Consider the following 13902-nt stretch of genomic DNA (forward strand, 5'->3'; position numbering starts at 1 on the left):
TTTTTTGTTAAGATCAAAGGTATCTATTTTTACCTTACGTTTTTTTTTCATCTTTTGAATGCTGAAAATTATGTTAATGTGCTTCTGTGCTTCAGAACATGAAATCAGTCTTATTTAAAATGGACAGTGTACCAGTGGCACTGCTAGTAATGGTGCCAACAGCAACTGGGTTTTACTTAAGCATTTTGTTCTCTACATCTCTAGTGCTTTATAGAGGAAATTGTAATAGCCTGTGCGCTAAACACATGTTTTTGTCTTTGTTGGGTTTTATTTTTAGAGGAAAGTTTGCTTACATCTTGCTATACTTTAGAAGAAAGGTACTAAGAAACTACATATTGCAAGCCTGAATAATCAGAATCAGGGTTTGATCATAGAGTGCTAGTTTCATTTACTGATTGTTCCATAAGTGAAGAAACAATCTGTTTCATTGGCTATTGTGATAATGGGATCCCAAAAGGCATAAAGCTTCTCTCCCTCCTACCTTTCCTGACCAAATGCTTGATTTTAATAGGTAAACACCCAGACTCAGTATCTGGGTGTCAAAGTACTCTTTGTGGGGAATTCAGCAAGAGTTTCAAGAGCTTTGGAATAATAGGCCACTCCTATTGAACTCTGATTGTGCTTCTGAGTGACCCTGTTTCAGACTTCTGTCTTCTCATCTCTCCTCACCCAAAAGCAATTTTAATGGTACTTGTCTGATATCACACCAGTAGCTGAGTGGATGTTCTTTTCCACAGGAACTAATACAATTAATACAGTCTTTCAAACGGATAGATGAATAGGTAAAGGTCTGCCTTTAAATTGTTCATACATTTGTTGCCTTTAAGATTTCTCATGACAGTTTCTGAATCTGTCTGTCGTCTAATTCAATTAAGCTTGTTTGGACTAGAGACTCATATTCACTAATCATTAAATTTGTGGGGGATTTTATTGTGTGGACCACAGGAAGGGGCTGCCTCCCCTGGCTCTGCCAAACCTTGCTTCCTTTGCCGTGTGTGTGTGCTTGTGCACTGTGGCACTGTCTGCTTTGTGGCTGTATTTGAAAGGCCACAGCAAACAGGTGGCTTCCCAGTGCCTTTTCACATGGGTAGGCTTTTGCTGATTGCACTCACTATCACTTTAACCTAGGGTAGATATTTTAGTCTTAATTCGGCACTGATGTTTGGGCTTTGATATTCAGCAGATGGTCATGACCTTGTAGTAACGTCTGAGAAATATTGCCAGACCCCCTAGCATGCTTGCTCGTGAGTGGCATCGAGGAGTTAGTCTGTCTCTTTATCCAAGAGAAATTATTCAAATTGCTGTCTGGTTTGCCAAGTAGGTTTATATGCAAACTATAACATGTTCCAAACATCATTGCCAAGTTAGTGTTTTGTTCAGGAACATATGAGTTCATGTCACTGATTCTGGGATCTAAGTAAAACTGCAGCCTATTTTTTCTTTCCCTGCCTGAGAGCTCTGCTCAGATGTTTTCCCAAGAGGAAGACTGGACACTTTTAGCAGGTCTGTGGCCTTTGCTAGGACATAGCTGTGCCTGTAAGGGGGTATGAGGATGACTCACTTCCTGACTCAGTCCTAAAGTTTAAACTTTGAAAAGAAGATTCTTTGATTACTGCTTAACCTTGACAGGGGTTACAAGTACAACTTCCCATTATATGATGAATATAGCATTTTCCTGCCTCTAGTAAAATGCAACACTTAGTCATAGCAAAGTGCTAATGTTTAACTTCTAAGTTCCACTCTCAGGACGTTTAGGTACAGCACCATATAAATTTATTAACTCTGGACAGCATTTAGATGTAATGCAGAGAGCCTAGTGCTTTTCAACATCCCCTTCTTTTAAGGCTGTGTTAAGTCATGCTGTCCAGTTTCACTAAGAAAGATGTTTGTAAAAAGTAGTTTATTCCTTTTGTGACACATTGCATATGTCACATCTGGGCAGGTTAAGACTGTAACTCTTGCTCAAACGTCTCTACAAGGAACAGCCTTCCATTATGATCATCTCCCTGAAGGTTCAGTTGTGATGCTGAGAGCCAGATTTTCTATAGTTTTGCACATGTCAGACTTGTTGCAGCTTGACTTGTAGGTAAAAAGCCATGATCTCATTGTTTCCAAGCTTGTTATGTGTTATTGTCATTTCACTCCCAATGTTACTGCAACTAGCTGCTGGTGGAAAGCTGAAATTGTGTTTTGTAGATAGAAGACCAAGTGCAGATTGCCCTGTTTTACAGTGAGAGATGTGTCCAACTGGCTTATACTCATCCCCACTGATGCATGGATGCAATTTAGAAAAGTATGCTGCTATCTATAATTTGATTAACTTTATTGACTTCAGTTCCAGCTGTTACTCCATGCTAGTAGTAGGTATGTAAAAACTTTGTTAATGTCTTTCTTTTACTTTCTGAAAATACTATGAGTAAATTTTGCACCTAATCTTCCTGCATAAATAGTGAGTTATGTGTAACTGGTGTGTTATTTACCATCTTATTTACAGAGCAGCACATGTAAACTATTACATGTTAGAGGACAGTTAGTTTTGCAATATATTATGAAGAATATCTATGACATACTTTTTGCTTGAAACTCTGCCAAATCTCAAGATGCTTCTTTCAAATTCAGCCCTTGTCCAAGTAAAAGCCCCACAGCTTCAGGGGAAGATTTGCCTCAGTCAAAGCTGATAAGGCCCTCTGGAATTGCCTATAAAGTAGAAAGCTCCTCTGTGTGTGTGCTAGACTCTGAGTGTATATTTGTGTGTCTGGCAGTCTAAAATGATAGCTCAACTCCATTTGCTTTGCTTGAGATGGAATTTTTTTGCTTATTTCTTCTGCTAGTTCATTTTCTTTGTATGGGTAAAGGATGAGCAATATAAATTAATATGGACAGTCATTCGATTTTTGGTGTTTCTTATTATGTCACGGGAAGGATCTTGGTAAAAGAAAGGGCACAGGTTCCACCTGTGAAAAGGCAATAATAGAGTGGATTAAGTTCTTTAAGTTCAACATGGGGTTACAGTTGGCTGACAAAGTTACAGCATTGGATGGTTTCCAAGCTACCGTAGATACAGCTGGTCACAGAGAAGCAGCTGAGAGCATCCATTCTCTTGTGCTCCTTTCTGCAAGTTCTCCATATGTGGGATGTGTACTAAGATTTACATTTGTATCAGAACATCTTTGAGACTTAAAAACCATTGGAAAAATGTAATGAAATAAGTCACTGTAGTGGTATGAAAGACTTTTATGCATTAATTCTTTAATCTTTACTCTGAGCCTGACATAGTACAACTTCCCTTGGTTATCCTCTTAAATTATGAAAGAGACCTGCACAGCAAGAATAATCCAAGTTCTGGTTGTTTTGGCATCTGCTGGAGTCTTTTTTTATTGTCATTATGCACTGCACTCACATCTCAACCTGAAGTAATGTCCAGTGGATGAAAGACAAGCTGCTATATTTCATGAATACTGTCTCATGAGAGTGTTTAAAGCATGGGATATTGCCCTTTCTCAGAAGGTTTTTTTGGGGGTAAGTTTGCTATTGGAAATAATCAAGACTAAGAAGCAGGATGTAGCCCAGGATAATAAAAATATTATACTGGTGTCTGTCAGGTTGAATAATCTCCTTGGAAACCAAAGCCTGTATCACTGCTAAAGTTCACAGGCAGCTGTAAGATGTAGACCAAAGTAAATATATTGCTTCCTCTTTATAATTTTTCGTCTTTTTCAATTGTGTACCTCCTGTGTTAATTCAGGCAAAATATTTGGAAGCATTTGTCTGCAGTTTGTTGTTTTCCCTTTCTACAGGTGAATGGTGCATCAAAAAAGGGAATTTTTTTAGATTATACAGGAGAAACTGACATTTGTAGTTTAGGAGTAAGGCAATCCTAGCACAATTTTTATTTATGTCTTTACTTTTGCTTGTAAGCAATAATTGTGCTGCTTTGCTGCTGTTATGCAATAGAGACTTATTGAACCTTTTAAAACCACTTATTATTTTTTGTAATTAGAACTAACTTGTGCAGCTGTCACTAAGCTCCTCGTCAGATGATATATTTATTATGTTAGAAACGAGAGGAGACACGTGAGTAAGACTTTGAAAGGAATATGCAGTGCTCAGGATAGGGTTTTATGTTTAAATGGGTGATCAGCATGTGTGTGAGACCAAGATGATTGCAGTACCAGTGCCTGACTAGTTATGTGCTGCCTTTAATCCTGTGATATTGTGTTTCATTGTCTCCCAGTACACTACTGTCACAACTGAAATAAAAACCCTCTGAATTCAATGAACACTTTAATCTGTCATCATAATCACGAACTCTTGTCAATCATGGCTTAAAAGTTAAGCATGCGGATCAAATCTGCAGTAAGAGGAGACACCTGGACTCCACATTGCAAGTGGAGATAGTCCAGGATGCTAAAAATTGGTTTCGTTTGTGTTGTACAGTTTTAACTGAATACAGTGTTGCTGTTGTTGTTCTTCATTTTTAAAAAACCTGGAAAGGTTACTCAGTGACTTTGCAGGAGAAACTTTTTAGAATAATATGAAACTGATATGGCAAATTATGTGATGGGAATTTAACTTGTTTGTGGTAATACTTCGGATTTTAGTTGTGCTCTTGAGCTGAGAATAAAAATCAGAATACATAGAAAAGTTGGATACCTTATAAAAATATCCTGAGTTGTACAAATGCACTAAAACTGAAAGAGACCTTAGTCGCTTCAAAGCACTTTTATTAATTAAAATCTGTACTTGTTGAAAACTCCTGTTCTATGATGAGCATTCAGAGTAATCTGAATTGTGATGCTTAGATAATTTTATTCTCATTACTGCCAGTGAAAATAAAATCAGCAATTGTGATCAGGGTTGTGAGGACCTGACATGTTGCTAGCATTGCCTCTTCCCTGTCGTTGTGAGACTGGGTTTTCAGTGGCTTACTTTTTTGCCAAAAAGCAACTGCAGTCTGTTGTTTTTTCTTTGCAAGCAGGACCAGATGTTTAAGAATGAAAGCTAAAGGAAACATATTCTGGCTTTACCTCTTCTTTGTCAATTAAGTCTCACATAGCTGTAATTTGGAGTGAAAGACTGGGATTTAACCTTGGCTGATATCAGGTCTGTGTGACCTTCTTCTGTTGCCATGTGTGGTTAAAAGATGGCAACTCAACTTCCACAAAGTTAGAAGCCTTGGAAAAATCATTCTTTTCATATGCTAAACATATCCCATGTTTGCACTGAGGTGAGCTATCCCAACTGTTCCAAAGCAAAACTAGCAGCCTGTGTTTCATCTACCAAGAATACCAAGAGTGTTTCTAATCCTGGTGTGGGTGCTTAAGCAGCACTTTTGTCCAGCTGTTGCACCTAGCTTGCTGCTGTACTGGGCCTGGCAGCTGAGATCCACATGGCCAGCAAGGACAAAGAATGCAAAAAAAAGAGCAAAACAAGCAAACAAAATCAGATGGATGAAATGGGAAGGGAAAAGGACGTGAGGAATGTGGTGGGAAGTTACAGCAGAAGAAATAAATTTGTGTAAGACTTGTGAGGAAATAGGAAAAGCCTTTTTAAGTCTACCATGGTGTAGGGGCTTCAGGTCTTGTGTGGTCCACACATCTAAGCCTATGACCATACTGCTGGATGTGAGAGAGGTGTTCTTTTTCCATGAGGAGAGAAGAGATGTGCACATTTAGTTGGTTGAGGAAGCTTTGAGGCCATGGATTTCCTCAGGTTAGAATGTGCCTTCAGAGAAGGGAATGACCAAAATCTCCCATGCACTTGCAAGGCCATGAAAGGCTTAGATGAAAAATCACTCAGACACACAAGTAGCATTGAAGCCACAGCCAGGATGGATGGCTGCTCCCTGCTACTGCATGGAAAGGTATGTGCCGTTCACTGGGGTTGAGGGACGTACTGACTACCATGGAGAAGTCCTCATTTCACAGCTACACGACCTGGAATGCTGCAGTCCTTCTCTGTCCTTACCTGCAGCTGGTGTTACTCTGTAAATAGTAGGGAAAGAATGACTTGGGGATAATAATTTGACTCTCTACTTGAGCCCTATTGCTTCCAAAGCACTGCATTTGAAAAGGATAATATACTTTGCATCATTGTTTTGTTCTAATATTTGTTATTATTTGTTCTAGTTATTTTCCTGATGGCAGAACTTTGACACTGAGATATAACATGACTTCTGAAAGGTGGATGGAAGATTAGCTTTTAAAGACTTCTCATTCTGAGGATTTTGCTTTTATATGACTGCAATTGTACCGTGTAGTTACTTTACCATCTGGCTGGCTGTGTGTCTTCAAAAAGCGTCTGAATTTCTTTCTAAAGTTAATTCAAATTCTGTTGAGGCTGAAGAGTAATTTAATTCTGACACCTGATTTCTTATTTCATCCATGTTATTATCTGAAAAATTTAAATGAAGCTTAGTTTTTCTCAATATGACATATGCTTTTTGCATCATAGGGCCAACTATTGATATGGCATGATAATAATACAATGGAATGGCCAGTTGAAATGATAATACTGTCATGCCTTGCTAGTATAGAATAGCTATCCCTACACGGTTCAGCTGTCCCTCAGCAATATTTGTCAGCCAGGTGATAGCAGCTATTTCTGTGTTTGCAAGATGACTATGTGTGCTTGGAGTGTTACATGTTCATTAAAATAGTTTAACAGCCTTACCAATAAAATTTAGTCTGAACCATCAAACTGTTCCAACTCAGGCTACTACTGGGATCTATTTCAGACTACTTAGGCAAAATAGATCATAATTATATCTGGACACAATTGCTGGGATCTGACATGCATAATTTCATTGGTTGCCTTATAAATGTGAATCTTCACTTCTGACAGTATTTTAATTATCATTAGTTACTTGTGTTCTGCCACAGCTCTGTGGTGATGCAGTAACCTGTAAAAAATGCAAAGTTCAAGAACCTATTCTTTCTGCATTGTTAATTCTTCCTAAAATGAGCTTATGAAAGCAGCAGTGTTTCTTACCCCACTCCTTCTACTATTGAACAAAAAAGAAAGAGAGAAAATGTCATTATGATTGAATTTTGTGACTGTAACACGCTGTGAGACTTCTGTGATTCAGAAAGTTTTGATGTATGTATGATTAGGTCATTGAAGGCATTCCTAAAACTACAGATGTGGCCAAGGACATGGCCAAAGTGTTGGCATACATAAGGATAAAGTTAAATGCAAAATATGCTGTAACTCTGTTAGGGAAACCAGTGGCTCCCCTTTTGCTGTCCCTATAGAACATGAAAATCACAATAACATAAAAATGCAGAGAAAAAATGGTAGGGGGAGGATCTGTAGAAATAACAACTTGCTCTCACACCTCTTACCTGTGTTAATAAGGTCACATGTGGTATCTGTATAAAGCAGATAACCCGCCTAATAATATGGCTTTAAGAGAGGGTACATGCACCTGATATTTTATGTAGTGTTTAATGAACTCAGGCTTCAGGTTGGGATGGGAACTGGTAGCCAGCAGAGCATCTAAAGGGGAATATCCATTAAAACTCAAGCATCTAGCCCCAAGGAGCAGCACCAGAAGCATTCACAAAGTTTTCAGGCAGCTTCAACCCAAAGAATCATCTGAGGGGTTGGCAGGGAAATCATGACTTCAGACACTCCAGAGCCTGAATCTGAAAAGAACCAAACAGGTGTAATACATTCATGCCAGAAAACTGTAGCTGTGAGGAGTGCAGCTGGAGGGAGAGAGAAGTGGAAGTTGTGTGGTGTTTTAAGGAGTGCTCAAAACCCAGGATTACTGTGAACCATCGACTGCAGCTGTTATAGAGGGAAAGCATCCTTGGATTTACAGGTGGGATGGAAAACAGCTGGTGACAAGTGGTGTCCCTCACAGCTCCTTCTTGGAACTGGTGCTCTTTAATATCTCTGTCAGTGGCATAGACAGCAAGATGGAGAGCACCCTCAGCGAGTTTGTAGATGACACGAACTGAGCAGTGCAGCAGACACAACAGAAGGACAGGATGCCATCCAGGGGGACATGGACAAGCTGTAGAAGGGGGCCCATGAGAACAACATGGGGTTCAACAAGTCCAAGGGCAGAATGCTGTACCTGGACCAGGGCAATCCCAGACATAAGCTGAGACCAGGAGAAGAACACATTGAAAGCAGCCCTGTGGAGAAGGGCTTGGGGATTCTGGTGGATGACAAGCTGCACATGAGCTAACACTGTGCATTCACAGCCCAGAAAGCCAACTGCATCCTGGGCTGCATCATGAGAAGCAAGGCCAGCAGAGTATGCTGTGGCCAGCACAGAGCTCCTTAGCATAAGATATGGATCTCTTGGGGTGAGTCCAGAAGAGGCCACCAAGATGGTCAGAGGGCTGGAAACCATCTCCTGAGAGGACAGTGTGAGAAAAGTCGGATTGTCCAGCCTGGAGAAGACTCTGGGTAGAACAGATTACCCAGAGAAGCTGCAGATGCTACTTCTCTTACAGTGTTCAAGACCAGGTTGGATGGGGCCCTGAGCACCTGATTTAGAGGGTGGCATTCTTGCCCATGCCAGTAGTGTTGAAACCAGATGATCTTTAAGGTTCCTTTCAAGCCCAACCTTTCTATGATTCTGTGAAAATATATGTAGATATGTGTGTGTGTGTGTGGGCGGGCAGGTCTGGCTATTTTGCAGGTGACGATAATGGGATTCTTCCTCAGTGGCATCTGGTACTGGTGAAATTATGTTATGCTAGATGTCTCTAATCAGGTGGTATTTAGCATGTACAGAAATGGTACAAATCTGACTTAGGACAGTCAGATTGCTTTGCTGTGAGGATCAGACAGACTCAGTTTTGACATTTCCTCTGCCAAGTTGCATAGTAGTTTCTGACATGTATCCAAGCCGTGCAATGCAGTGATACTTCACAGTGAGCCAAATAGATGATGTACTGTGTGTGAAACAATGGATGTTATTTATCCAGCCAGGACTCCAAATGGGGTAGGTAATTTTATGAGTTAGGAAGTTCAGGCAGGCTGTCACAGAGAGTCTGAGGTACAAAGAAGACTGACATGTCAGGTGGAGTGGTTATGCAGAGTGTGAGGAAAGAGGAGTCCCAAGTTTTACATGAGTTAAAAAAGCTGAGAAAAGAGGGGAGAGCAGAAAAGGCTGATAAAGTAGCCTGGAATAGATGCATGCAGAGTTTATATGAAAATGCTCAGCCTTGGAGATAGAAATCTTCCCATTGATGGCAATGGTGTGAGAAGGGACCACAGGTGTGTCTGTTGAATCTCAGGTTGCCCAGACAGACATCCACTGGGTGTGTGCTCAGCCCGCTGAGATGTTTCAGTGCTGCTTGCTGGAGGTGGTGACCATCCTGGCAGGTGGAGGCTGGCAGGATGGGGCACTCAGACAGCATTACCTGGAGCCACCGCACTGCTCGTGGCATGTGTATTTCACAGGAGGAGGTGTCAGGCTCAGCAGCTGCCGCTCTGCTCCCTACCTGCAGAGCTGGTGCCCCCACAGCTCTGAGGCAGGGGTGCCAGTTTGCTGGGGACACTCTCTCCCAATGAGCAGTGAGGGGTTGGCTCCTTTCAGTGCCCTGCTCCTTCCTGAGTCACTTTGACAGGCAGAAACGTGAAGTGGGATAAAATGATGACAGCTGGGTTGTACTTTGGAAGCGGAAAGGAAAGAGTTGGATCCATTTACAGCTTGGAGTGATGGAGCTTGAAATGCAACCAGTAGCAGTTATTTTACCAGTGTTAGAGTTGAGTCAGAAGGATGGTTTGGTTGGTATAGTTCAGTGGATTGCTGGATATTTTAATCCAGATGATTTCAGCATGGCTGACAGTTTCATGACTGACATACTGAAGTAATTCTACTACTTTCAGCAAAGTTGCTCAGGATTTATTCTGAGAATGTAGTTGTACTAATTCATTTTTCTGACTTGACAGGCAAAAATCCGGTGTTGCTGTGATCTTCATTTGAAGTGGGATGTCCTTTGAAATAGCCAGGAAAATATTCTTCTTCTCATGTGCACGTGGAATACTTGTTACCTTTAACAGTAGCTGTGTGTGTGTGTGGAACCACATATGAATGATGTGCTGGGCATCAGTAAAAGAGGGAACAGGGTTCTGAGCTCTTGTGTTATTCTTAGGCTGGTTTGGTGTAGCTCTTACTTGCAGTGACAATGCAAGTAAGAGCTTCAGTAAGCTTCTGGAGGTTGTAATAACCAAAGATGTTTCTTTTGATTTGATAATGCCACTATAATTCTTTCCAAAATTAGGAGAAACTTGACATTCTAGATCAGCTGGTGACCAAATGGCCAAGCATTTGATGTTCCTGGTAGGTGCTGATAGAGGAACTCTATGTTTCACCCACCAAATGTGGTGGGTTTTCAGTTGGTTTATTTTTTTTTCTGTCTGCTGTTTCTGAAATGTAGAAATTTTTTGCTGTAGTTATATCAATAAATTTAAAGAGTACGGGTGGTTTTGTCCATTTTGTGAAGTGTGGGAGAGTTTTTTTATTTGTGGTGTTTTTTTGATTTTTTGACAGAGTCTTATGATAGGTAAGAGCTACTTTTTGAGTGGCTGACTCAAAAAGTGTTTGGCTTGAGAAGATAAATTTAGACAAAAAATTGACTTTTAGTTTCAATTAGCTTTTAGTTTCTTTCAATTCCAAAATTTTCATCATAAATATGGAATAGCACTGGCATTTTTTTTTTTATTTAATAGAAAAAAATTCTTTCTAAGTTTTCTGTTGATAAGAATTAGTTTCATAAATTATTTTGGAAGAATAAAATAATTTCAGATTTTTTTCAGATAGAATAATATAATTTCAGATATAATTCAACTAAATTAGGGTGAAAATGAAAACCAGGTGGTCTGGCCTTTTATTCTAACTCCCTACAGGTAAGTAAATGTAGTGATCCTGGAAAAACAGTGTTTAGCCAAAGTTGGCTACTATAAACAAGCTTTTGCTTATTTATACTTATTGCTCAGTATCATTAGTGTTTATTAACCCAACTCACTCCACTGAGATTCAAATTACAATTTTTCTTCCTAATACTTATATTTTTAATATGAAAATATATTTTAAGACAAAATACCCTTAAAGTAATCTGGAATAAATTCAGTTCAGCATAGACATTTCTGATAGTCTCGAAAAGACTTTTTTTTTACCCCAGGCAGGAAAGTTCAGAGTAGTTATGTCATGTTGAGTGTTTTGTGCAAGTTGTAAAAATCTGTGGACTTGATGTAAGCTGACATTGTCCATAATACAGCTTTATTCACTTCTCCTTCTGCTGTGATGAGTCTCCATCAAATCCTCCAATTAGTACAAAGTTATAAAATTATAGACAGATGGAAAATTAGTATTTATAGAAAAATGCCCACGGTTTTGATAGCTTGAAACTCTTGCAGCTACAGATGATGTGTTAGGAGTTGAGATTTAGAGAAAGCAGCCTGTTCAGGAAAACATGAAAGCTTGTGTACTTTCTGAAGCAGTAGGTCATCTAGCGATGACCATAAATTTCAGAGTTAGTTTTCTGTGAATTGAAACCATCTGTGGTAAACAGTTTAAAATTAATTTGTTTGTATTGGTAAAAAGTAAGTAAATAGATAATTTACAGCAATATAATATACAGCAATTATTTTCTCAAATGATCATCAAAATAAAAAAAAGTTTCAAGATCCATCTCTCGTCTCACAAGAAATTAAAGTTTTGCAAATGCCACCACCTTGACAGACTTGAATAGTGCACAGATCAAAAAAGTTTTAATGTGAGAAGAGATACCTGTCACTCAGTGGCCCAGAAATACTGCTGGTCTGATGGTCAGGGGCAGTAGTATGGTTTCATTAATATTGGTCTAAGTCCAGAGTAAGTCTCCTAACCTCAGCAGTGTGGTTACTTTGGAAACATAATAATAATAACAGTAATTTTTCTGATGATTCACACATTAAAATCTAATAATCTTAGAATAACATCTTAGAATGGATCAGCGTTTGATGACAAAGTAAAGAGCTGAACTGGAGCTGGTTTTTTGCTGTCCCTGTATACAGCTGAACTAGCAACAGAGTGCTCTATGAAATTCTGGTTTCCTGGACAGATTTCATTCCTTCCTAAAATTCATAGCTTGAAGTGACCTTCAGGATTTTCTCTTAGTGACTTTAATGTGTTTTGCTGGTGTGTAGCCAAAACCATTTTTAGTTTCCAAGTTCTGTTCCTTTCTCAAAAGCAAACCTGGTAGTAGACTTGTTAGTGTGTGTGTGCACACTTATAGCACAGTTGAATTTTAATAAAAAGAAATATCACCACCCTGTTTAGGAGAATATTATTGCTATATGCACAATGGCATGTCATTACCTGGAGAAGAACATTCTAAGTTTCTCCTGCACATCCATGTTTGTGTTGAGTCCAAGTTGCTCTACATCTGTGTTGTGAGCTTGGGTACAACCCAGGAAAACTCCACAGAGGGCCTCTGCAGGGCTATGTGCATGCAGGGGGAATCTGAGTAGTTTTGGTGTTTGTGGGGGGAGGAAAAAGGAGGTGCAATATAGAAACTTACAGTGTCTGTAACATTCTATTGCCTGTGTAAGAAGTTTCTCTAGGTATCCCTTGCAGGAAGAATTTGCAAGATTCTCCCATACTTAAATGACACTTTTACTGTTTTTCATTAAGCCAAAATATTCATGCTACTGATTCTGAATATCCCATGCTATTCTTGCCTTGTATGATATTGTCTTAAACTTCTGTTGCATGATGCCACTACTGTAATTATTGGAACAGGCAAGAAGGATTTTAGTCAAATTTATAATGCTCTGATAGGAGTAAACCTCTCTGCATTCAAGACTAGAGCTACTTTTCTATTTTCTCGCTCCTCCTTTCTCCTCCTTCTTTTCCTCCCTTCTCCTTTCTCTTCTCTTCTCCCCTCTTCCTCTTTAAAGAAAGCAATAGTATTTTATTCACCTGGAGAACTAAGGCTGTTTCATATGTGTCTTGAAATTGTTTCACTAATGCTGCTTTTCAGCATCTTAGTCTGCTAAGCCAGACTGCTGCAAATATATAATTCAAAGCTATTTAAAAGCTATGGCATGATGCTTCAGATGTTTTGTAAAGTTTAAAGTAGCAGGCCATTTGCACAAAGCCACCTGTGCATCTCATATCCATTACAAACGGTGAGATCCAGCCACAGCAGAGGTAGTTGTGCTCCTGCACGCCTCGCTGCTTCTGGAAATTCCACCCGTGCACTCGCCTCTCTTCTGCAGCTCTGAGAGTCCCACCTGTGGCTCTCTGTTCAGAGCAGCCAAGTTGCAGGACTTGTGTCACCACCACAGCTGCTGCTTCTCCTCCAAGCTGTACATGGAGAAGTGCAAGTGTGCTTTCCTGGCACCTTCAGGAACAGTATGTCAAGGTTACCAAGTCGAGGGGGGAAAGTGTCTGCAGTCTGACATCTGAGATCTGCAGTTTTTGGAAAAAGATACTGAAGGCAGAAATGAAGGACAAAAAGGATTTTTCCTTTTTTTATTTTTTTTAAATATTTTTTTTTCTTTTAGAGGTGTCAGCAGAAGCAGGTTATATTATGTATTTGTGGAGAAAGGACAATGAGAAGTAAAACCTTCTCAGCAAAAAGCATGCAGTGACTAAGCAATTGTGTTGTCTGATAAATAAGCAAATATAACCTGGAGACAAAGCACCATACACTGGGTCTGGCAACACGTACATTGTTGTAAAATGTTTGGGGGATGGCAAGCCAGGTGATGATTTCTTTATTTATTGCATGTTTTCAGATAGAGGCTTAAAGCAAATTCCTGAGGATTTACTCTTAAAAATAAATACTAATCTTTTGGCTTAATACAGGAATAATTTAATAAAACTTAATGTTCCACAATATATTTGGTTTAGGATGACTGAAGGAAGGGTGCAGCAATTCTGAGGAATGC

At 39.5% G+C, this 13902-nt stretch overlaps 1 protein-coding gene across 1 annotated transcript in view; it reads left to right on the plus strand.

Moving 5' to 3' along the window:
* COL25A1 (collagen type XXV alpha 1 chain) overlaps positions 1-13902 on the plus strand; it is a 298979-nt gene that overhangs the window by 136985 nt on the left and 148092 nt on the right. The window lies entirely within an intron of this gene.

Source organism: Molothrus ater, chromosome 4, assembly GCF_012460135.2.
Source record: "Molothrus ater isolate BHLD 08-10-18 breed brown headed cowbird chromosome 4, BPBGC_Mater_1.1, whole genome shotgun sequence".
NCBI classification, from domain to species: domain Eukaryota; kingdom Metazoa; phylum Chordata; class Aves; order Passeriformes; family Icteridae; genus Molothrus; species Molothrus ater.